This window comes from Schistocerca piceifrons, chromosome 8 (genome assembly GCF_021461385.2).
Source record: "Schistocerca piceifrons isolate TAMUIC-IGC-003096 chromosome 8, iqSchPice1.1, whole genome shotgun sequence".
Taxonomy (NCBI): domain Eukaryota; kingdom Metazoa; phylum Arthropoda; class Insecta; order Orthoptera; family Acrididae; genus Schistocerca; species Schistocerca piceifrons.
The window spans coordinates 90915522-90941288 of NC_060145.1; the positions used below are offsets into that span (position 1 = coordinate 90915522).

Genomic DNA, 25767 nt, shown 5'->3' on the forward strand with positions numbered 1-25767 from the left:
TGCGCCATCAGCGAATGTTAACACTGATATCCTTTCACCTTGAATTTTAATCCCATTCTTGAACCTTTCTTTTATTTGCGTCATTGCTTATTCGAAGCACAGATGGAATAGGAGTGACGAAATACTACATCCCTACTTATACCTTTCTTAGTCTGTGCATTTCGTTCTTCGCCTTCAACTCTCGTTGTTCCCTCTTACCCCTCATTTCCTGTAGCTTATCTACATTTTTCTCAGGATTTCTAACATCTTTTACCACTCTGCATTGTCGAACTCTCTTTATCGGTAGAGAAATTGAACGTTTCTTCATTTTTCTCCAGTCGTGCTTCCGTTATCAACCGCAACGTCAAAACTGCCTCCCTGGTGCCTTTACCTTTCTTAAATCGAAACTGATCGTCTTCTAGCACATCCTCAATTTTCTTTTCCTTTTTCCTGTACACTGATCTTGTCAGCGAATTGGACGAATGAACTGTTAAGCTGATTGCACGATAATTCTCACACTTGTCGGCACTTGCAATTTTGGAAATTGTGTAGCTGAAGTTTTTCCGAAAGTCTGGTGGTATATCGGCAGTCTCATACGTTCAACACTCCGGCGTGCACAATCTTTTTGTTGCCATTTCCCCCAATGATTTTAGAAATTCCTATAGACTATTAGGCAACGGCCTTGCCGCAGTGGATACACCGGTTCCCGTGACATCACCGAAGTTAGGCGCTGTCGGGCGTGGCAGGCACTTGGATGGGTGACCATCCAGGCCGCCATGCGCTGTTGCCATTTTTCGGGGTGCACTCAGCCTAGTGATGCCAATTGAGGAGCTAATCGACCGAATAGTAGCGGCTTCGGTCAAGAATACCATCTTACGACCGGGAGATCGGTGTGCTGACTCCACGCCCCTCCTATCCGCTTCCTCCACTGAGGATGGCCCGCCAGTCGTATGGTCCCGGTAGGCCACTCGTGACCTGAAGACAGGGTGCTATGGAATGTTATCTGTCCCTTCTACCTTATTTGTCTTTGAGTTTTCCTAAGCTCTTATTCAAATTCTGACTAGTACTGGATCCCCTATCTCCTCCCCATGGACTCCTGTTTCATCTTCTATCAAGTCATCAGACATGTCTTACACCCCCCCCACCCTCACATACACACACACACACACACACACACACACACACACACACAGAAGCCTTCAATGTACTCTTTCAGCTATCCGCTCTCTCCACTGCATTTAACTGTGGAATTCCTGTTGCCCTTGTGACGTTACGTCCAAATAACACCAGTGCTACCACGGGAGGGGTAAGGGGGGGGGAGGGCTATGGGGGCTATAGTCCCCCCAATGAGGTATCATATTACACTGGATAAAGTGATCCCAGAAATCAGCGAATATTTTACTTCAACAGATTCAATCATTTTTCTTATAATTGTGTAGCAATATAAGTTGCAATGTATTTGAAACACATTTTAACAAAAGAATAAGAGAGGCAAATAGCTTACTGACTAAACCAACAAATATCATTTAAATTAAAATGGGTATCTTATTATTTATTAATATACATTGGATACATATTAATGTACGATTACCACTTACAATAATCAAGAAAGCTAAATATGCCGGGTATGCCTACCAACACTTAAATTGCTGACCCACGACAAAAACTTCGAAATCGCCAAACACCTGACGGGCACACATATACTGTAGACACGTTTTTACCCTGAACTCCCAGTTACCAAAAACTACTCTACGCAACACTAAATTTTACTTTGTCGGTGGGGGACCCCAACTCTCCTTTTGTTAAGCGATATTCCATTTCCCCAAATCCCCTCCCCCTCCCCCCCCCCCCCCTTCGCCATTAGCCAAGCCTTGACCGACTTCTAGAACCGCCCCTGTGTGCTACAACCAGACGTATCGCATCATTACCACTTTGTTATTGCGTCGAAGTGGAAAACACAAACCACATATTTTATGGGTGTATCAGCCCGTGAAAACTCACTTCAAAGTTGCTAAGTAATGTTGCCAGTAAGGAATATTAATTACCAACCTCTGTTGCAACGTTGTTACAAACCACACCACTTTTCAGTGTGTAACGAACTTTACTCATTTCTACCGGGAACGAAGAGAGACACATGAGACAACTCACGTAAACTAAATAACTTTGTGTACATCAATATATTGTTGTTGTTTTTATTTTAAGTCATTACCTTCAGTGCTTGTTTTATCACTTTGGCTTTGTTACCTATGCCAGATGTATGTAATTGTGATTAATTTAGGTGTATGGCTGCATGGGGTCTACTCAAAGACTAACAGATAGTAAATAAGTGAGGTGAAGTTGGTAACAGCGTACTCGTCAGTCTTCCTCGGATGCTTGTTGTCGTCACGCTTTGGTCTCCCGCTACAACTGTAGCTCTCGCAGTCAGAAATTTATTTTGAACATATATATTGATATATAATCTCTTCCACAGCGTAGTTTGGGTTTCAAGTTACTAAGTAGGTCATCCCCCCCATGAACCATGGACCTTGCCGTTGGTGGGGAGGCTTGCGTGCCTCAGCGATACAGATAGCCGTACCGTAGGTGCAACCACAATGGAGGGGTATCTGTTGAGAGGCCAGACAAACGTGTGGTTCCTGAAGAGGGGCAGCAGCCTTTTCAGTAGTTGCAAGGGCAACAGTCTGGATGATTGACTGATCTGGCCTTGTAACAATAACCAAAACGGCCTTGCTGTGCTGGTACTGCGAACGGCTGAAAGCAAGGGGAAACTACAGCCGTAATTTTTCCCGAGGGCATGCAGCTTTACTGTATGATTACATGATGATGGCGTCCTCTTGGGTAAAATATTCCGGAGGTAAAATAGTCCCCCATTCGGATCTCCGGGCGGGGACTACTCAAGAGGATGTCGTTATCAGGAGAAAGAAAACTGGCGTTCTACGGATCGGAGCGTGGAATGTCAGATCCCTTAATCGGGCAGGTAGGTTAGAAAATTTAAAAAGGGAAATGGATAGGTTGAAGTTAGATATAGTGGGAATTAGTGAAGTTCGGTGGCAGGAGGAACAAGACTTCTGGTCAGGTGACTACAGGGTTATAAACACAAAATCAAACAGGGGTAATGCAGGAGTAGGTTTAATAATGAATAGGAAAATAGGAATGCGGGTAAGCTACTACAAACAGCATAGTGAACGCATTATTGTGGCCAAGATAGATACGAAGCCCACGCCTACTACAGTAGTACAAGTTTATATGCCAACTAGCTCTGCAGATGACGAAGAAATTGAAGAAATGTATGATGAAATAAAAGAAATTATTCAGATTGTGAAGGGAGACGAAAATTTAATAGTCATGGGTGACTGGAATTCGAGTGTAGGAAAAGGGAGAGAAGGAAACATAGTAGGTGAATATGGATTGGGGGACAGAAATGAAAGAGGAAGCCGCCTGGTAGAATTTTGCACAGAGCACAACATAATCATAACTAACACTTGGTTTAAGAATCATGAAAGAAGGTTGTATACATGGAAGAACCCTGGAGATACTAAAAGGTATCAGATAGATTATATAATGGTAAGACAGAGATTTAGGAACCAGATTTTAAATTGTAAGACATTTCCAGGGGCAGATGTGGACTCTGACCACAATCTATTGGTTATGACCTGTAGGTTAAAACTGAAGAAACTGCAAAAAGGTGGGAATTTAAGGAGATGGGACCTGGATAAACTAAAAGAACCAGAGGTTGTACAGAGATTCAGGGAGAGCGTAAGGGAGCAATTGACAGGAATGGGGGAAATAAATACAGTAGAAGAAGAATGGGTAGCTTTGAGGGATGAAGTAGTGAAGGCAGCAGAGGATCAAGTAGGTAAAAAGACGAGGGCTAGTAGAAATCCTTGGGTAACAGAAGAAATATTGAATTTAATTGATGAAAGGAGAAAATATAAAAATGCAGTAAGTGAAACAGGCAAAAAGGAATACAAACGTCTCAAAAATGAGATCGACAGGAAGTGCAAAATGGCTAAGCAGGGATGGCTAGAGGACAAATGTAAGGATGTAGAGGCCTATCTCACTAGGGGTAAGATAGATACCGCCTACAGGAAAATTAAAGAGACCTTTGGAGATAAGAGAACGACTTGTATGAATATCAGGAGCTCAGATGGAAACCCAGTTCTAAGCAAAGAAGGGAAAGCAGAAAGGTGGAAGGAGTATATACAGGGTCTATACAAGGGCGATGTACTTGAGGACAACATTATGGAAATGGAAGAGGATGTAGATGAAGATGAAATGGGAGATATGATACTGCGTGAAGAGTTTGACAGAGCACTGAAAGACCTGAGTCGAAACAAGGCCCCCGGAGTAGACAATATTCCATTGGAACTACTGACGGCCGTGGGAGAGCCAGTCCTGACAAAACTCTACCATCTGGTGAGCAAGATGTATGAAACAGGCGAAATACCCTCAGACTTCAAGAAGAATATAATAATTCCAATCCCAAAGAAAGCAGGTGTTGACAGATGTGAAAATTACCGAACTATCAGCTTAATAAGTCACAGCTGCAAAATACTAACACGAATTCTTTACAGACGAATGGAAAAACTAGTAGAAGCCAACCTCGGGGAAGATCAGTTTGGATTCCGTAGAAACACTGGAACACGTGAGGCAATACTGACCTTACGACTTATCTTAGAAGAAAGATTAAGGAAAGGCAAACCTACGTTTATAGCATTTGTAGACTTAGAGAAAGCTTTTGACAATGTTGACTGGAATACTCTCTTTCAAATTCTGAAGGTGGCAGGGGTAAAATACAGGGAGCGAACGGCTATTTACAATTTGTACAAAAACCAGATGGCAGTTATAAGAGTCGAGGGACACGAAGCAGTGGTTGGGAAGGGAGTGAGACAGGATTGTAGCCTCTCCCCGATGCTATTCAATCTGTATATTGAGCAATCAGTAAAGGAAACAAAAGAAAAATTTGGAGTAGGTATTAAAATCCATGGAGAAGAAATAATAATTTTGAGGTTCACCGATGACATTGTAATTCTGTCAAAGACAGCAAATGACTTGGAAGAGCAGTTGAACGGAATGGACAGTGTCTTGAAAGGAGGGTATAAGATGAATATCAACAAAAGCAAAACGAGGATAATGGAATGTAGTCGAATTAAGTCGGATGATGCTTAGGAAGTGAGACACTTAAAGTAGTAAAGGAGTTTTGGTATTTGGGGAGCAAAATAACTGATGATGGTCGAAGTAGAGAGGATATAAAATGTAGGCTGGCAATGGCAAGGAAAGCGTTTCTGAAGAAGAGAAATTTGTTAACATCCAGTATTGATTTAAGTGTCAGGAAGTCATTTCTGAAAATATTCGTATGGAGTGTAGCCATGTATGGAAGTGAAACATGGACGATAAATAGTTTGGACAAGAAGAGAATAGAAGCTTTCGAAATGTGGTGCTACAGAAGAATGCTGAAGATTAGATGGGTTGATCACATAACTAATGAGGAAGTATTGAATAGGATTGGGGAGAAGAGAAGTTTTTGGCACAACTTGACCAGAAGAAGGGATCGGTTGGTAGGACATGTTCTGAGGCATCAAGGGATCACCAATTTAGTATTGGAGGGCAGCGTGGAGGGTAAAAATCGTAGAGGGAGACCAAGAGATGAATACACTAAGCAGATTCAGAAGGATGTAGATTGCAGTAGGTACTGGGAGATGAAAAAGCTTGCACAGGATAGAGTAGCATGGAGAGCTGCATCAAACCAGTCTCAGGACTGAAGACCACAACAACAACAACAACAAGTAGGTCATAAATAATGAATTAAATTTGATCAGGAAATTATGAACTAATGTCACCAAATAGGTCATGATTAATAAACTCATCGTGAGCTAGAAAATATCGTCGCGTTACTGCGATCATTGTGCTGGTTATACGAGTTAGTTGGCTCTGCTTGTCGCAGATATCCCCTCCACTGCCCTTGTGCAGACTAGCTCGAAATTCACTGCTCAACAATACATTTCATAATGACGAGGAAGGTGTCAATTTAATAGAAATTTCCTTCCCATGATATACTTTTTTATTTTTATGTTTTTTTCTCTCACGATTATTACTTCACATTAAAATGTCAGCTATTAAGTAGAAGTAGTTGTCATTCAGAAATTATTTTAATTTGTTTTTAAGTGCCGATTGAATATCTGTTTGGTAAACGACCAAAGTCAGATTTAACCCAGAATTATGAAAATCATCATTTCTTCAAGTGTTGTAGCTATGGTCATTGCTATTATTTTAGAACTGAGATGAGTTGGGAAACATGCGCTGTATCATTTGAGGAACACACAGGCGACCAAGTGTGCAGATACTTAACTCCACTTCACTGCTACTAGCGCCAACGTCATCATAAGGCGCCTGTGCGTAGCATACAAAGTATTGCGCCACGATCTAAGGATGAAATTAGAAATTACAGTAGCTTTCCCAGACTTTGTCAATACACGCTTCAGTCTAGTAACGTTTAGACGGTAAAAACTAAGTGATCAGTAGAATATGTTTCCTAAGTACATGGTTTAAATTAAAAAACATGTGGCTCTAAGCAATAAAGCTAGAAAGCCAAAAACATTTCAAGATGTGTAAATGTATGCCACAATCAGCTGTTACAAGCTTCAGCTTGATCGAGCAATATATTGGTCAAAATCGGCGTTTTTACGAAAAATTGAAGGCGCTAAATATTAGACTCAGAAACACGAAAATTCGTTGAAGCTTCAGTTCGATATAAAACCATTAACTATATAACCCCATTAAGCTACCTCTAACAGTTTTCAAGTAATTTGCTGAAAACTAAATTTTTAACAAAAACTTCCTTGCCGGCCGTTGTGGCCGAGCGGTTCTAGGCCCTTCAGTCCTGAACCGCGCTGCTGCTGCGCTCGCAGGTTCGAATCCTCCCTCGGGCATGGATGTGTGTGATATCCTTAGGTTAGTTAGGCTTAAGTAGTTCTAAGTGTAGGGGACTGAAGACCTCAGATTTTAAGTCCCATAGTGCTTAGAGCCATTTTGAAAAACCTCCTTATTTGTAATAATGTGTGTCTGAGAAAGTGGCAGTACCTACCTGTGCTTGGGAGCCACGGTTCGCATGGCTCCCCCCGTCAAAGGTTCGAGTCCTCCCTCGAGAATGGGTGTGTGTTATCCTTAGCTTAAGTTAGTTTAAGTTAGATTAAGCCTAGGGACCGATGACCGGAGCAGTTTGGTCCCATAGGACCCAGTTACGAAATGCAATCCGAAAACAAAGGAAGTAGGATACAGTACGCTTGTTCGCCCACTGCTTGAATACTGCTCAGCAGTGTGGGATCCGTACCAGATAGGGTTCATAGAAGAGATTGAGAAGATCCAACGGAGAGCAGCGCGCTCCGTTACAGGACCATTTAGTAATCGCGAAAGCGTTACGGAGATGATTGACAAACTCCAGTGGAAGAGTCTGCAGGAGAGGTGCTCAGTAGCTCGGTACGGGTTTTTGTCGAAGTCTCGAGAACATACCTCCACCGAGGAGTCAAGCACTATATTGCTCCCTCCTTCGTATATCTCGCGAAGAGACCATGAGGATAAAATCAGTGAGATTAGAGCCCACACAGAGGCATACCGACAATCCTTCTTTCCACGAACAATACGAGACTGGAATATAAGGGAGAACCGATAGAAGTACTCAAGGTACCCTCCGCCACACACCGTCAGGTGGCCTGCGGAGTATGGATGTAGATGTAGGTGAAATAGGATCTTACCACAAATTTCCAATTTCCTGGACATAGAGTGGATGTTTGCAGGTGTTCCGTTCGGCCGCCTGCTGCTCCCATATATAAATACGGCCTGAAAGGCATACACACTTTGCACCCAGCTGCCACTCTGTTAACGTTAGCCAAACGCCAGCTTGCGCGCTGCCCCAAGCCCACGAGAAAGACAGGCCGCGGCGCGTACGTCACTAAAGCCCGTCTCACACGGAGCAAGATTCACTGTAAGTTTCCTTGCTGGCTTGCGCGGCGGCTACCTTGCGGGCTCCGTCGTCTGCTAGCGGGCTACCTTGCTGGGAACCTTGTAAGATTTCCAGGATAGGTCCGGTGCTATTTTTCTTGCAAGGTTCCCTGCGTGCTACCTGCGTTGGCCAGTCATGAGGCGTTTCGTTTGTGACGTCAGACGCGGAAAGCTTGGGCGGGAAGCCTTTGTTGATAGTCGCTTTTCTGCCGTTGTGAGGTGCGGTAGGAAGTTCTTATAATTATTAAATAATGGCACCGCAGTGGTCCAAGGAAGCGATTGAAACATTGATATGTACTTATAGGGAAGAACAGAGTCTGTACGTCGTGAAAAGCGCAAACTATTATAATAAACACTTGCGTGCAGATACACTCGAAAGAGTTGCAAATACTAATACATCCATTCGTATGAAATTTGCGAAGGATGTACGATCTTCTATCCTATAAAATAAAGTCGTATATAACAGTCATTGTTGGTATATTTATAAAATCAAACAGTAATGAAATGGTGATACTTTTCAAACAAACGTAGGTATTATGCGAATTAACCTCAACTCTTTATGATGCATGGAGAGCACACCTTTTTCCAGCGTTTCTCCTCTTAATACAGTTTTTCGTCCATTCTTTCTTTCTTCTTCTCTCATTAGCATGCATTTCTGCATCGTTTAGCACCAAAACAGCTAATAACGCCAGTTTGCTCTGAACATCTGTACCTGAAGCAGCCATCTTCGTTCGATACAACATGCAGCCTATCACAACACAACTAGCTGCCGATCTTGCACCGTGGGAGAGCTTCGACATGGAAGATAGCCGGCTCCTTCCCTGCAAGCCGGCAGGCATGCACGCCATCTCGCCAACTTGCGGCGAACCTTGCTCCGTGTGAGACGGGCTTAAGGTAGGCCTGAGCTCGCTCGCTCGACTCAGCAGACAAAATGCGTTTCTACACCTGTTAACTCGCAACTGCGTGAGTACGTACAAAAGAGAATTTCGTCTTCTACTGGAGTCCTCTGTTATGATGTTATGATAGGAAGTCCATATGCCTGCTAATATTTTTGGTTACGGCTGTACTCGGGTACAACAAAATTAAAATCATGCCAGAATGATTATCGGTTGCTTAAGACACCACATCTTGTATGAAATGAGGACTGTTACGCATAGAGTAAACGTTATGAACAAGCCGCTACAACATTTTTGTCGATAATTAATCTTAAATTTTGTTGTACGACTAGTAATCAGTAAGACTTCATAATAGCAGACGCAGTAGAAGATGCAATTCTCGTTAGTATGTACACACACAGTTGCGGGTTAATAGGTTCAGAAACGCTTTTTGTCAGCTGAGTTGAGCGAGCGAGTGAGCTCAGGCCTACCATCGTGGAACTCGGCGCTGCCTCGGATGACGTCACAGCCAGGCTGCAACTAAGTGCGTGTTTAGTTGACCAGCCACATCTCTTGGACACTCAATTATGTATATTCGTGCCATCGGACGTGGGGGCTCGATCCAAACTATTCGAACTTCAATGTGTAGAGCACAGTACCGTCGTAAGACTCTCACAATATTTAGGAACTTTTAAGTGCATCTTCAGTGTATATGTGTGCATAAATTTTTTTATGTGTTACTACTTGAATGACGGGGAAATGAAGTTACCGGGACACTCCGAAGTACTGATTGAATAAATTTAAACAGGAAACCAAAATATTGTGCATCTAGTTAAGAAACAACGTGTGGATCACATACACCCCACAAATAATGGACCTATTTGTATATAAGATTTGAAATTTCATATCAAAAGATGGTTACTTAAAATTCTGCGTCATTTGGCATAGCGAGCTGTTCCAGAATGCCGCAGAGTAACGGATGGCGTGTCTAGGCAAAGTTTTTAGCCTTCTACAGTTGGTAAAACCATTATCACTGATGAACGTTCAGTCTATGAAACCGAAGGAATGGAATAAGGAGTCAGAAACGGGCCCTTGACTAAAAATTAGTGAAGCAATGACTAACCTGAAAAATGGAGATGAGGACAAAAAAAATGGTTCAAATAGCTCTGAGCACTATGGGACTTAACTACTGAGGTCATCAGTCCCCTAGAACTTAGAACTACTTAAACCTAACTAACCTAAGGACATCACACACATCCATGCCCGAGGCAGGATTCGAACCTTCGACCGTAGCGGTCACGCGGTTCCAAACTGACGCGCTTAGAACCGCACGGTCACACCGGCCGGCAGATGAGCACAGTCTCATGTAAAGTGGAACAGCTGACAAAATGGGACTGACCTGTGTTAAAATCACAATTAACATTCATCACTTGACCAATTAAAATATGTTCCTGTGGGCTTATGTCAAGCGACGGACGATGCCCCTAACAAAAATTATCCAGGAAAATGTTGGGTCTTGGCCTGACTGAAGAATAAAAATAAAGTTTTTGATGAAAACCAATAAAATTAATGTATAAAAATACAATCAATGAAATTATTTTTAGCGTCTGTTGGAGAACCCCAGCGATTTAAAGGAGAAAGATTATGCTGAACGTCAAATTTGCCCGGAAGCCGACTCACTTGTGTGTGTGTTTGTCACCAAAGATAATAGTAATCGTAGCGTGTGATAACACAAGCTGTGAGGTGGCCAGCGTGCTACCGGAATGTTTGCGAAGACCGCCGTTCGGGCACTCAGGCCGATAAGGAAATCGAACTACAAGGGCAACACGGAAGATAAGAGGAGCTTGCTGCTGGTGCTCTGCTAAGAAACTGCTTGACTATCCGTATAACATATCGGGTGACAGTACTGAACTGTATGAAGTAAAATCGTCATAACTTCTTATCGGTTTGTGTTAGGGCGACCAAACTACAGGTTGGCAGCGGGGCATGATGGGAATTAGTATGTACTGTGTAGTTGGTTTAGCGACGAAGGCCGCTTTCATTTGGATGGGTTTGTCACATTTGCGATCGGGAAGTCTTTTCACCCTCAACGGGTGACCGTTTGGTGTACAATGTCCAGTCACGGAATAATCGGTGCGATATTCCTCGATGGCGCTGTGTCTGCCGAACGGTGCTTGAAGGCTTTGGAAGATGATTTCATCCTCATTATCTAAAGTGACCCTGATTTCGACAACATGTGGCTCATGCAAGGCAGAGCTCGACCGCGTTGAAGCAGGAAGGTGTTTGATGTCCTGGAGAAGCATTTTAGGGACCTCTTTCAGGCTCTGGTGTACCCAGAGGTACCCAGAGGCCATTGGCGTGGGCATCGATTGGCCGCCATATTCTCCGGATCTTAACACATGCGACACTTTAAGAGGTCCATGACTAAGGAATTTATTGCTAGCGCACTCGAGCTAATGTAATTTTGATGGATTGCTCACGTGCTGTTTGCGATATGCAAGCTATAAAAGAATCTCAGACCAGAGAGCAGTGTTGACTGCAGTAAGAACTGTGTGGCAGTAGGTGTAAGTAGTAGCCAGCAGTCTGGTGTATGGAGTTGGCTGGGCTGGTCGTGGGGAGCGATGGCGGTGCCTGAGCGATGTAGTACAAAGTAAAAGCAGCCTCGCGCATATGTACTATTGTTATATCAAGTCCCATATAAATGTTTTTAAAAAAATCTCTTAATAATTATCTTTCTCATAAAAATTAACTTTTGACAATCATTCATCTCAATTTAAAGAATTTACTAATTTCTCCAATCCATGGTCATCCCGATTATTGTAAAGAAAAATCAGTTGTTTCCTTTTATACATGACAAATCTATCGGCCAGCATTGCACTGGGCTGTGCCAGAAAATTATTGGAGCGATTTCATAAATTCACTGTAGCTCCATTCATTGACATATTGTCACGACAAACTACAGATACGTAGAAAAACTCATAAAGTTTTGTTCGGCTGAAGCCGCACTTCTGGTTTCTGCCGCCAGAGCGGTCGAGAGCGCAGTGAGACAAAATGGCGACAGGAACCGAGAAAGCGTATGTCGTGCTTGAAATGCACTCACATCAGTCAGTCATAACAGTGCAACGACACTTCAGGACGAAGTTCAACAAAGATCCATCAACTGCTAACTCCATTCGGCGATGGTATGCGCAGTTTAAAGCTTCTGGATGCCTCTGTAAGGGGAAATCAACGGGTCGGCCTGCAGTGAGCGAAGAAACGGTTGAACGCGTGCGGCCAAGTTTCACGCGTAGCCCGCGGAAGTCGACGAATAAAGCAAGCAGGGAGCTAAACGTACCACAGCCGACGGTTTGGAAAATCTTACGGAAAAGGCTAAAGCAGAAGCCTTACCGTTTACAATTGCTACAAGCCCTGACACCCGATGACAAAGTCAAATGCTTTGAATTTTCGGCGCGGTTGCAACAGCTCATGGAAGAGGACGGGTTCAGTGCGAAACTTGTTTTCAGTGATGAAGCAACATTTTTTCTTAATGGTGAAGTGAACAGACACAATGCGCGAATCTGGGCGGTAGAGAATCCTCACGCATTCGTGCAGCAATTCGCAATTCACAAAAAGTTAACGTGTTTTGTGCAATCTCACGGTTTAAAGTTTACGGCCCCTTTTTCTTCTGCGGAAAAAACGTTACAGGACACGTGTATCTGGACATACTGGAAAATTGGCTCATGCCACAACTGGAGACCGACAGCGCCGACTTCATCTTTCAACAGGATGGTGCTCCACCGCACTTCCATCATGATGTTCGGCATTTCTTAAACAGGAGATTGGAAAACCGATGGATCGGCCGTGGTGTAGATCATGATCAGCAATTCATGCCATGGCCTCCACGCTCTCCCGACTTAACCCCATGCGATTTCTTTCTGTGGGGTTATGTGAAAGATTCAGTGTTTAAACCTCCTCTACCAAGAAACGTGCCAGAACTGCGAGCTCGCATCAACGATGCTTTCGAACTCATTGATGGGGACATGCTGCGCCGAGTGTGAGAGGAACTTGATTATCGGCTTGATGTCTGCCGAATCACTAAAGGGGCACATATCGAACATTTGTGAATGCCTAAAAAAACTTTTTGAGTTTTTATATGTGTGTGCAAAGCATTGTGAAAATATCTCAAATAATAAAGTTATTGTAGAGCTGTGAAATCGCTTCAATCATTTGTAATAACCCTATATATGCGTTATCCGACGACCTTATTGAGGTACGAATTTTCAATTTGTTCAGAATGATCTTTCAGGGCCATGACGCAGCACGGCTGACGTCCAAAATTTAGCAGTTTAAGTTCACAGTCTATTACTGAAAGGTTATAAGTGAGCCACAATTTTATTGACAGATTAGTCATACGTTATTATTGCAAAGTTACGGAATAATATACTGTTGGAAGGTTAAATTGAATGTGAATGTTATTGAGGCGTGTGTCGGCTCTCAACATATATCGCGCTGTAAAGATTGTTCTGAGTCCTTCCATTCCATCGTTAATTGATTCTTTCATATTTATCGTTATGCTGCGTACGATTCTGTTGAGATTCCCCTCTCGTGGCGTGTCTGGTCTTAACGATCTTCGAGTCGTTGCTTCCTGTTAGCCTTGTGTAAGGGAATACTTTGGGAGGATGGCCGGTTGGTTGCCTAGTGGTGACGAGTCGGTCGGTCGGTTTTTAAAATCGGGAATTAGAGAATGTCGTACGACGAGACCGCGGCGTGGCGTGGCGGTGGTGAGTTGGCTGTTATCCCGAGAAGCCGCGTGGTCTATTCTGGCGGTGCGAGACAAGTGGGACGCCTGTGGTTCCGAGTCACTACTTGGTGGGAGCGGCAACGGATGTCTTTACATTTTCCGTCTGGAGGGAGGAATGATGGACTAGTAACACGCCTAACCTGAGGAGTGGTATTTCGCCGCCGTGGGTGCAGAGAAGACGAGGGCTCCGGTGACAGAGCGCGTGGCTGCGTGACTGTGCCCAGTTGGGTACGCTGGCGACGTGGACACGGTCGGGTGTGAGGAACCTTTGCATCGGAGTTCACCTGCTGTGTCTCTGATAAACTGCACGTTAAGTTGGTTAAAGGTTTAGAAGTTAAATGAAGAATTTTGGTTTGTGCAACCAGCGTACGAGGTGTGGCTAGAAAAAAACCGGACTAGTACTGGTGAAACAATAAAACGAATGCAATAAGGCTGAAAGTCGCGTGGCCTGTCACGTGACTCTCGCTCCGCCTACTGCTCGAGTTTCATCTGCCTCCTGCACTCGGTCTGCCCGTGGCGTCTGTTTTAAGTAGTTGACGTTTTGTCTGTGCGTCGGAAAATGTTGAGTGTACAGAAAGAACAGCGTGTTAACATCAAATTTTGTTTCAGACTAGGAAAATCTGCAAGTGAAACGTTTGTAATGTTACAACAAGTGTACGGCGATGATTGTTTATCGCGAACACAAGTGTTTGAGTGGTTTAAACGATTTAAAGATGGCCGCGAAGACACCAGTGATGACACTCGCACTGGCAGACCATTGTCAGCAAAAACTGATGCAAACATTGAAAAAATCGGTAAACTTGTTCGACAAGATCGCCGTTTAACAATCAGAGCAGTGTCTGAGTTAACAGGAGTTGACAAGGAAAGTGTTAGGCAGATTCTTCATGAAAGTTTCAACATGAACAAAGTGTGTTCAAAAACGGTTCCAAAGTGTCTCACAATTGAACAGAAGGAACGCCGAAGAATGATTTGTTCTGACATCCTGGAAAACATTGAAAGTGATCCCACCTTCTTACAAAATGTTATTACTTGCGATGAATCGTGGTTTTTTACTTACGATCCCGAAACTAAACGCCAATCGATGCATTGGAAAACTCCTGGTTCTCCACGACAAAAAAAAAGCACGAATGTCAAAATCGAAATTCAAGGCAATGATGGTTGTTTTTTTTGACATCAAAGGGATTGTGCACATTGATTGGGTACCAGATGGACAAACAGTGAATCAGCATTACTACATTAGCGTCCTGGCTATCCTACGTGAGCGAGTACGGAGAAAACGGAACGATTTGTGGAGAAAAAAGTCATGGATCCTTCACCAAGACAATGCCCCAGCTCACAGTGCGTTGTCAGTGAAGACGTTTTTGGCAAAACACAACATTCCCATCTTAGATCATCCACCCTGCTCACCTGATTTGGCCCCCTGTGACTTTTTTCTTTTCCCTAAAGTCAAGTCAGCTTTGAAAGGAACTAGATTTGAGACTGTTGAAGCAGTAAAAGAAAAAGCGACGGAAGTAATGTATGGACTTACCGAAAATGATCTGCATCATTGCTATGAACAGTGGAAAATTCGTATGGAGCGGTGTAGAGACCGAGGAGGAGAGTACATTGAAGGAGATAACATGAAATTGTAAATAAATGTTTTTTCCAGCATCAGTACGGTTTTTTTCTAGCCGCACCTCATATTTTCTGCCTTGTGGCCTCCTGCGTTCGGGTTTCCTGTCCGTGTCGCCGGTGTATTTATAGACAGTGATCTTTTCCGCTTCTTATTATTACTGCCCAGTAGGAAGTGTATTTTTGGGCAGTGATTATTGTTTTAGATTACATTTTTTCTGCCTTGTGGCCTCTTGCGTTCGAATTTCCTGTCCCTGCCGTCTTGTAATTATAGACAGTGATCTTTCGGCTTCTTTTTAGTACTGCCTGGGAGGAAGTGTATTTTTGGGCAGATATTATGGTTCCTGATTTGATTCCTCCTCCTCCCCTGGCCTCGCGTGACGTCGATGTGATTGCTGAATGTGAGGAGTCGTGGGTCTGTTAGTCCGCTTCTAGCCTGAGCATCCTTCGAGAGACAATTGTGGCCGCCGTTACAACCGGTCGGTTAATTATTTCTATCCCAGGACATTTTGGTGCCACGAAATGGTATTATAGTTGTTAGTTATTGTAAAATGTTAAGTGGTTGTATTTTAGTCTGATTGTTTTTGGCCACTGTTTAAAAAGGATAAGTTTGCCTTTCATTGGTGATTTTTTAAAATCACGTGGCCTTAAAATTGTTAGTTATTGTAAAAGGTGAATGACTGTATCTTTACTTTGACTGTTTTAATCTACTTGACATCCTTTGAAAATGCTAGTTCTGCCTCCCTGTTAGCGAGCCCTTGTAATTTAATATCTTGTTGTGCCAAAGTTTAAAAGAAGTTGGCTCCCTACATGTTCGGTAGCGAAATTATAAGCAAATTGGTGGTTTCTTTGTTTCATTACTTGGAAAGTTTTAATTTTGTTATTAAATGCTTTATCAAAGTAAACTGGATTGGCTATTAACGGTAAAGTAAAGTTTTTAATTTAATTACTTGGAAAATTTTGATTTGTTATAAAATGTTTTATCAAAGTCGGTTTATGCCTACAAGCTTTTTGGATCTGTTCCTGGTCAAGTGATAAAGAAATGAATTTTAATGGTTGAAGTAATCAATAAAGAAATTGTAAATTGCAACTCGACAGTAACCAACAAATTTTCGCCCCGTTTCCCAACTGGGGGTTTTCCTTGATTAATCGTGACACCCAGCTCAGTTATATAATTATATTTTTTTTCTGTTGGGAGGTTACAACTTCTTTGTGGGGTTATATTAAAGACAAAGTGTACAGCAATAACCCCAAAACCATTACTGAGCTGAAAACAGCCATTCGGGAAGTCATCGACAGCATCGATGTTCGGACACATCAGCTGGTCATGCAGAATTTTGCTATTCGTCTGCGCCACAAAAGGCAGGCATATCGAACATGTCATAACCTAAATCTGAATATCTGTAATGGCATTTACATGTTGAGTAAAGTGTGTGCACGCCGTAGTCTGTAACTAACTTATGTTTTTTTCCCATATAGTTCAATAATGGCCAACCTGTGCTACTGCGTGTGGCTTATAGCGGCGGGAGCCCGCGGTCAGTGCACGAACTGTTGGTTGTAGCATTGGCGACTGCCTGGGGATAACATAAAGCAACAAATTGGAATGCTCACTGCCTCGTGGTTGGTATCAGTAATGTTGCATGATATTATGTTAAAATATATTTTTCATAATGTAAAAGTTTTGTATTTACACTGATTTCTTCGCCTGTCTGAAGTTTTAACGTGAAAGAATGTCACACATTTTTCTGTTAGTTACAAGTACACATCTGCTGTTTTTGCTTTTATCTGACTTTATATGTATTTTATGGCAACTTTTCTGTGTGTGTTGTTACACATAACTATTTTACTTCTGTTCTTAGTGATATTTCAAAAATGGTTGAAATGGCTCTGAGCACTATGGGACTTAACATCTGAGGTCATGAGTCCCCTAGAACTTAGAACTACTTAAACCACATCACACACATCCATGCCCGAGGCAGGATTCGAACCTGCGACCATAGCTGTCCCGCGGTTCCAGACTGAAGCGCCTAGGACCGCTCGGCAACGGCGGCCGGCTTAGTGATATTTCCTTACCTCTATGGAGCACTTACGAGAATAGGCGCAGGCATCCAGTATCAGCGCTCTTTCCCCGGAAAATGAAAACACGGTATTTTGTTCTTCGTTGGTGGAGAGTATAGGCAGTGTGGGTATTTGAATGTGAAGACTAGATGGTGGCGGGAACTTCTCTTTGATTTCTGAAACATGTCGTATGACAGCTTCCTGCTGTTGTGGAGGAACTTACGTAATATTTCAACAAGGTCTGGACGTTATTACGGCTCACATTAATTAATCTCGCGAAAGTGCTTTGGATGTTTTCTGTTTGGGCCCCATTGTGAATGAAAAACGAGACTTTCTGCATGATGTTTCACGTTATCGTACTAAGAATCTGCCGGCCGGGGTGTCCAAGCGGTTCTAGGCGTTACAGTCTGGAACCGCGCGGCCGCTACGGTCGCAGGTTCGAATCCTGCCTCGAGCATGGATGTGCGTGGTGTCCTTAGGTTAGTTAGGTTTAAGTAGTTCTAAGTTCTAGGGGACTGATGACCTCAGAAGTTAAGTCCCATAGTGCTCAGAGCCATTTGAAATAAGAATCTACAGAGAGCATTTTGGCTCGTTCTTCCAAACACGTACCTTTCAAAAGACTGAATAACCTCACAGTCGGTTCGATTTTAACCCGGGCAGTTTGGTAGCCAGGTGATTACGGTACACTCCTGCTGGTACTCTTCGAATTACGCGCGGACATACGAGCTGTGACACGTCGCATTGTCTTGCTGGTACATGCCATCGTGCCGACGAAAAACAGACTACATGTAGGAGGTGGACATAGTCTCCAAAGGTAGGTGCACACTTCTATTGAGCCATTTTGCCTTCTAGAATGACGAGATCACCCAGGGAATGCGACGAAAACATCCCCAGACCTTAACGCTCCCTCCTTGTTCGGTTTCAGACGTTTCACGCCATCTGCGCCATCGACCATCTGTCCAATGGAACATAACATCTCACAAGGCCACCTGTTGCCATTCAGTGGACGTCCAGTTGGGGTACTGGTGTGCAAAAAAATGTTCAAATGTGTGTGAAATCTTATGGGACTTAACTGCTAAGGTCATCAGTCCCTAAGCTTACACACTACTTAACCTAAATTATCCTAAGGACAAACACACACACCCATGCCCGATGGAGGACTCGAACCTCCGCTGGGATCAGCCGCATAGTCTATGACTGCAGCGCCCAAGACCGCTCCGCTAGTCCCGCGCAGCACTGGTGTGCGAATTCCAGTCTCCGTCTCCTATGAACAGCAGTCAGCATGCACGCATGAAGCAGGCAGCTGCAGCAAGAGGCCACATGCAGCAACGTTCGATGAACGGTCCTTGAAGAGGCACTGTTGGTAATCGTTTGGTTCACCTTGGCTGTCAGTTGCACGTTGTAATGGACCATATTATTTTTCTGTTTTCATTCTTTTTCTTTTATACATGTAAACTGTATATACACAAAGCCAAAGCTAAATTAATGAGTTGCTTTGTGGTAGAGATAATGTTTTGATACAAAAAAACAGAAGATATAGCCTCTCCAATTGATCGGTTTCTGCATCTTTACCTGTTTGCTTCTACACTACAGGCCATTAAAATTGCTACACCAAGAAGAAATGCAGGTGATAAACGGATATTCATTGGACAAATATATTATGCTGGAACTGACATGTGATTACATTTTCATGCAGTTTGGGTGCATAGATCCTGAGAAATCAGTACCCAGAACAACCACCTCTGGCCGTAATAACGGCTTTGATGCGCCTGGGCATTGAGTCAAACAGTGCTTGGATGGCGTGTACAGGTACAGCTGCCCATGCAGCTTCAACACGATACCACAGTTCATCAAGATTAGTGACTGGCGTATTGTGACGAGCCAGTTGCTCGGTCACCATTGACCAGACGTTTTCAGTTGGTGAGAGATCTGGAGAATGTATTGACCAGGGCAGCAGTCGATCATTTTCTGTACCCAGGAAGGTCCGTACAGGACCTGCAACATGCGATCGTGCGTTATCCTGCTGAAATGTAGGGTTTCGCAGGGATCGAATGAAGGGTAGAGCCACGGGCGTAACACATCTGAAATGTAACGTCCACTGTTAAAGTGCCGTCAATCCGAACAAGAGGCGACCGAGAAGTGTAACCAATGGCACCCCATACCATTACGCCAGGTGATACGCCAGTATGGCGATGACGAATACACGCTTCCAATGTGCATTCACCGCGATGTCGCCAAACACGGATGCGACCATCATGGTGCTGTAAACAGAACCTGGATTCATACGAAAAAATGACGTTTTGCAATTCGTGTACCCAGGTTCGTCGTTGAGTACACCATCGCAGGCGCTCCTGTCTGTGATGCAGCGTCAAGGGTAACCGCAGCGCCGGCCGCGGTGGCCGTGCGGTTCTGGCGCTGCAGTCCGGAACCGCGGGACTGCTACGGTCGCAGGTTCGAATCCTGCCTCGGGCATGGGTGTGTGTGATGTCTTAGGTTAGTTAGGTTTAAGTAGTTCTGAGTTCTAGGGGGCTTATGACCTAAGATGTTGAGTCCCATAGTGCTCAGAGCCATTTGTAACCGCAGCCATGGTCTCTGAGCTGATAACCCATGCTGTTGCAAACGTAGTCGAACTGTTCGTGCAGATGGTTTTTGTCTTTCAAACGTCCCCATCTGTTGGCTCAGGGATCGAGACGTGGCTGCACGATCCGTTACAGCCATGCGGATAAGATGCCTGTCATCTCGACTGCTAGTGATACCAGGCCGTCGGGATCCAGCACGGCGTTCCGTGTTACCCTCCTTAACCCACCGATTGCATATTCTGCTAACAGTCATTGGATCTCGACCAACGCGAGCAGCAATGTCGCGATACGATAAACTTCATCGCGATAGGCTACAATCCGATCTTTATCAAAGTCGGAAACGTGATGGTACACATTTCTCTTCCTTACACGAGGCATCACAACAACGTTTAACCAGGCAAAGCCGGTCAACTGCTGTTTGTGTATGAGAAATCGGTTGGAAACTTTCCTCATGTCAGCACGTTGTAGGTGTCACCAACGGCGCCAACCTTGTGTGAATGCTGTGAAAATCTAATTATTTGCATATCACAGCATCTTCTTGCTGTCGGTTAAATTTCTCGTCTATAGCACGTCATCTTCGTGGTGTAGCGATTTTAATGGCCAGTAATGTATTTGCCTGTACACATCTCCGCAGCCGTCTTTCACCCCTGACATCTATGGCTCATTGTGCACCACAGTTGCTTCAGCGCTGCTTTTGGATAGCTCCACATTGCTGTGCACGCTGTACTTTAAGCATGGTGCCACGGGAACTGTTACAAGCTTAGCTGTTTCAGATAAGCATCCACCCTTAGCCTGAAAGCCAATGATCATGCCCTTTTGGAACTCAGATAAACCGCTGCGTTTCCACAGTTTGATAACAACTAAACTGTTTTCCACTTCCTACCGACACATTTTATGTATCCTCCCGTGTTAGTTCTATCACTTTCCGTCTGTGGGCGGGCAGTGCTCACATTGACGTGACTGGAGTGTGTACATTCCGGTCCTTGCATTTCCCAAAAATTTAGCCCGTCATGGATGCCCCTACTCCTCACATACATACACACTCCGCAAGCCACTGTACGCTGCGTGGCGAAGCGTACCCTGCATCATGTATAATCGTTTCCTTTCCATTTCCATTCGCAGATAGAGCAAGGGGAATACGACCGTCTATATACCTCAGTATGGGCCTTAATTTCTCGTATATACGAGAAATGTAGGGTGGTGGCAGTAGGATCGTTTTGCAGTCAGCTTCAAATTCCGTGTCTCCTAATTTTCTCAGCAGTGTTCTTCGAAATAAATGTCTTCTTCCCTCCAGGGATTCCCACCTGAGCTCCAGAACCATGTCTGTAACACTTGCATACTTACCAAACCTGCTGGTAACAAATCTAGCAGCTCGCTCTAAATTGCTTCGATGTCTTCTTTCAATTCGACCGGGTGCAGATCCCAAACACTCGAGCACTACTCAATAATAGGTCGCACTAGCGTCCTGTATGCAGGCTCCAAATCAACTACACTTTCATGAAATTCTTCCAATAAACCGTCGGCGAAATTGGTATTTTATTTCTTGACACGTTCGATTATTGTTCCCTTTTGCTGTTCTGTGTTTTCCCCTCGTACTCTTTTCCACAGCATATCTGTGGAGTACCACCTCAGTTTTTTTTTTACCTTATTGGTTCACTTGCTTTTCAGGATCCTTAGACTGTACTCTTTTCTTTTCTGGTTTTTGGCTCTGAGCACTATGGGACTCAACTGCTGAGGTCATTAGTCCCCTAGAAGTTAGAACTAGTTAAAACTAACTAACCTAAGGACATCACACACATCTATGCACGAGGCAGGATTCGAACCTGCGACCGTAGCGGTCTCGCGGTTCCAGACTGCAGCGCCTAGAACCGCACGGCCACTTCGGCCGGCCAATAGTATGGATAATGCGTTTCTTTATTTGTGCTTGTCACTACTGCCTGTTAGCTCCTGTTTGTCTGCTCCCCACTGTGTTTACATGTCGTTTGGTAACCACCGCGGCGGTAACGCTAGTTCCCGTCAGATCATCGAAGATATTGCTGTCACGCATGGCTAGCGCTTTGATGGGTGACTGTCCAGATCTACCGAGGGCTGTTGGCAAGCTGGGTGCACACGGTACTTTCCCCTTTCAAAACGCTTGTACTCAGCACTTGTAGGGCCAATTGAGGAGCTATTTGACCGAGAGGTAGCGGCTCTGGTTACGAAAACTGACTACGGCTGGGAGAGCGGTGTGATGACCACAGGCCCTCCATATTCGCATTCATTGAGTATGGAACGGCGGTCGGTCAGTAGCACTGGGTCTTGCGAGGTCTGCTCGGACGGAGTTTAGCTTTGTTTAGTAGTTTAGCAATGCCACCAACGAATTTTACCATTGATATCCTTTCGTTGAAACCTTTACAACGACTTATTAACTATATGAACAATAGACGCAAATTTGTATCTGATCAGTGTGTTATTTGCTAGTGTAGGGAGAACTGTTCATTTGTAGACAGTGAATGAGACAGGGGCAGACTATATACCATCAAGCCTGAGCAACAATGAGCACTTCATACTTTATTTGGAAGCATTAGTTAGGTATACATTAAGATTTTATACTTATAAAGTAGTAAAACATTTCAGAACAAGGCTTCATGGGCAGCTGATTTGTCCAGATGATACCAGTCACACCAATTAAATACCACCACCGCCACCTGGAACATGAAGGTGTCTAGGGTGTATATCATTCAAGAAATGCATAATTTTGTACTTTTTCAGTTGATTACAAATGTTTACTAAGATGGTGTCTGTTCTTTCGGACATGTCCGAAAGAACAGATACCATCTTAGTAAATATGTAGCTAAGGCTCACCGGCCACTTGACCATCCTCTTCTTCTGTGGGAATGCACAAACAGTGCCCAAACTATTACGAGAATCGGTAACGCGCCGCGCGGGAAAATACGTTGAGAATATGGGTTTCGCGGGAGGCGTGCCAGAGATAAATCCCTGCAGTCGCTCTATCCTCTGTGTCCTCGGTGGCTCAGATGGATAGAGCGTCTGCCATATAAGCAGGAGATCCCGGGTTCGAGTCCCGGTCGGGGCACACATTTTCATTTGTCCCCGTTGACGTATGTCAACGCCTGTAAGCAGCTAAGGGTGTTCATTTCATTGTGATTACAAATGTTTCTCATATCTGTTCTCCTTGACTCGTCAAATGACTGGCAAAATCTCGAGCAGTGTAAATCTGCTGTGACATTCCACGCAGTTAAGGGAATAGCCTGTCAGGAGATATTAATGAACCAAAGTCTGTTGCGCAAACCCGCGATATTAGCTTGACTGCAGGCAGAGCCCAAAACTTACATCCCGCAGCCCTGGGAGGTGGGGATTTTACTTAAGGGAAAGAAACCCACACTTATTTGACAGCATGCTGAGTGGACGTGGGATCGTAGTGAAGGAACTGGAACAAGAAGAAGCCCCTATTGTCATCTGACATTGAACTCGGGACCTCCAGAGCCGATGTCTAACACTCTACCAGCTAGACAACCATGGACATAGGATACAGGAATGTGAAACAAAATATTAAATTACGTCCAGAGGAGTTAACTGAAGGGAAAATCTAGATGCAAACCTTGTGTATGGTATGATTCTAATTTGATATTACACTGAAGTGACAAAGTCATTGGAAAACTCGTAATATCGTATCGGGTCTCTTTTACCCGACGTAGTGCAGCAATTCGACTTGGCATGGATTCAAAAAGTCGTTGGAAGTCCTTGGCAGAAACATTCAGCCATGCTGTCTCTATAACTGTCCATAATTGCGATAGAATTGCCAGAGCATGATTCTGTGCACGAACTGATCTCTCGATTAGATCCCATGACCGTTCTATGAGACTCATGTCAGGCGATCTGCGTGGCCAAATTATCCGCAGGAATTGTTTAGAAAGTTCTTGAAACCAATCGCGAACAATTGTGGCCTAGTGACATGGCGGATAGTCATTTCATCTTTGTTTTGGAACATGATGTCCATGAATGGCTGTAAATGGTCTGCAGGTAGCCGTACATAACCATTTGCAGCCAAAGATCGGTTCAGTTGGAACAAAGGATCTAGTCCATTCCATATAAACAAAGTGCGCACCATTATCGAACCACGACCAGCTTGCACAATGTCTCGTTGACAATTTTGGTTCATGGCATCGCGTGATGTGCTCCACACCGAAACCCTAAAATCACTTCTTACCACCTGAAATTACGACTCATCTGACCAGATGCCAGTTTTCCAGTCGTCTAGGGTCCAACCGATATGGTCACGAGGCCAGGAGAGGCGTTGCAGGTGTTGTCATGCTGGTAGCAAAGGCAGTCGCTTCGGTCGTCTGCTGCCATAGCCCATTAACGCCGAATTACTTCGGATTGTCCTGACGAATATGTTCGTCGTACGTCCCACATTGCTTTCTGTGGTTATTTTACGCAGTGTCCCTTTTCTGGTAATACTGACAACTCGACACAGATGGTGCAGCTCACGGTCGTTAAGTGAAGGACGTCGGTCATTTAGTTGTCTGTTGTGAGAGGTAGTTCGTGACACGACTATTCTCGGCACACTCTGGGACTATGGTTCTCGGAATACTGCTACCATTCCACTTCCAAAGTCTGTTAATTCTCGTCATGCGGCCATAACCACGTACATATGACAACTCAGTCGATGCCTCGTCCTTTTATACCTTGTGTATGCGGTACTTGCGCCATCTGTAAACATGCATATTGCTGTCGCTGACTTTTGTCAACTCAATGTATATTTACAAAATGACTGTTGTAGTTAAGTTTTGCTATTGAGGCTACAAAATAAATGATAATGGCAGAAGTAGAGAGGATATAAAATGCAGACCGACAACACCAAGAAAAGCATTTCGTTGACATAAGATTTAAATTTAAATGTTAGGAAGTCCTTTTTGTACGTTTTTATATGGAATGTAGCCTTGAACGAAAGTGAAAGGTCAATTGCAAGCAGTTCAGATGAGAGGAATCATATGAAATTCGGTAATATCGAAGATTAGATCGATAAATCAAGTAGCTAATGGGTTAAGTACTGAATGGAATGGGGAAAAAAGAAGACTATGGAACAACTTGACTAAAAGACGGGATCGTTTGATGTGACGTATCCTGTGGAATCAAGGAATCCTCTGTTTGAAATATGGCGCGTATAAATCGTACTGGGAGACCAAAACAATAACTTAGTGCGCGGGTTAAAATATTAAAGATGAAGAACCTAGCATAGCATACACTGGCTTTGAGAGCTGCACGAAGCCCATCTTCTGGCTGAAGACCACAATAAAAAACAATAAGCATGAAATACAGGGGAGACAACCTGAAATGGAAAAGACTATTAACTCTTCTGTCCACATAGGGTTACGCGTGTACCTTCATAACTACAGGGTGTGACAAAAATGTACGGCACAAACTGAAGGGCACATTTCTCACATGTAGACGAAGAAATTATGTTATATGAAAATGGGGTGCGGAAACTCTTTGTTTCCTGTTCATTTATTTATTTATTGTTCATCTAATTCAATCTATACAAGATGTAGTCTCTTTAAGTTATTAAATACATTTAAAGAGGTGTTTCCATGCATCTCTGTCCGCTGCTGTCTTCTGACAGTTGAAGCCCGCAACTTTCCTGAGTTCCTTATCCCAGCGATCAGATGGTCTACCTGGCGATCTTCGGTTTTCTCCTGGACTCCACTATAAAACTGATTTTGTCCATCTTCCATCCTTCGTCCGTGCAATATGTCCTGCCCACTGCCATTTTAGAGTCTTAACCCGTTCTATAATATCTTTTACCCCTGTTATTGCTCGTATGTCTTCAATTTTCTGTCGATCTTTCTTAGTGAGACCTAACATTGACCTTTCCATAGCTCTCTGAGCA

General features: G+C 43.8%; 1 non-coding gene across 1 annotated transcript; it reads left to right on the forward strand.

Moving 5' to 3' along the window:
* Positions 1-22879: 22879 nt before the first annotated feature.
* Trnai-uau lies at positions 22880-22953 on the forward strand. Its single transcript has one exon. It is a non-coding gene; the product is annotated as a tRNA-Ile (tRNA).
* Positions 22954-25767: the final 2814 nt, after the last annotated feature.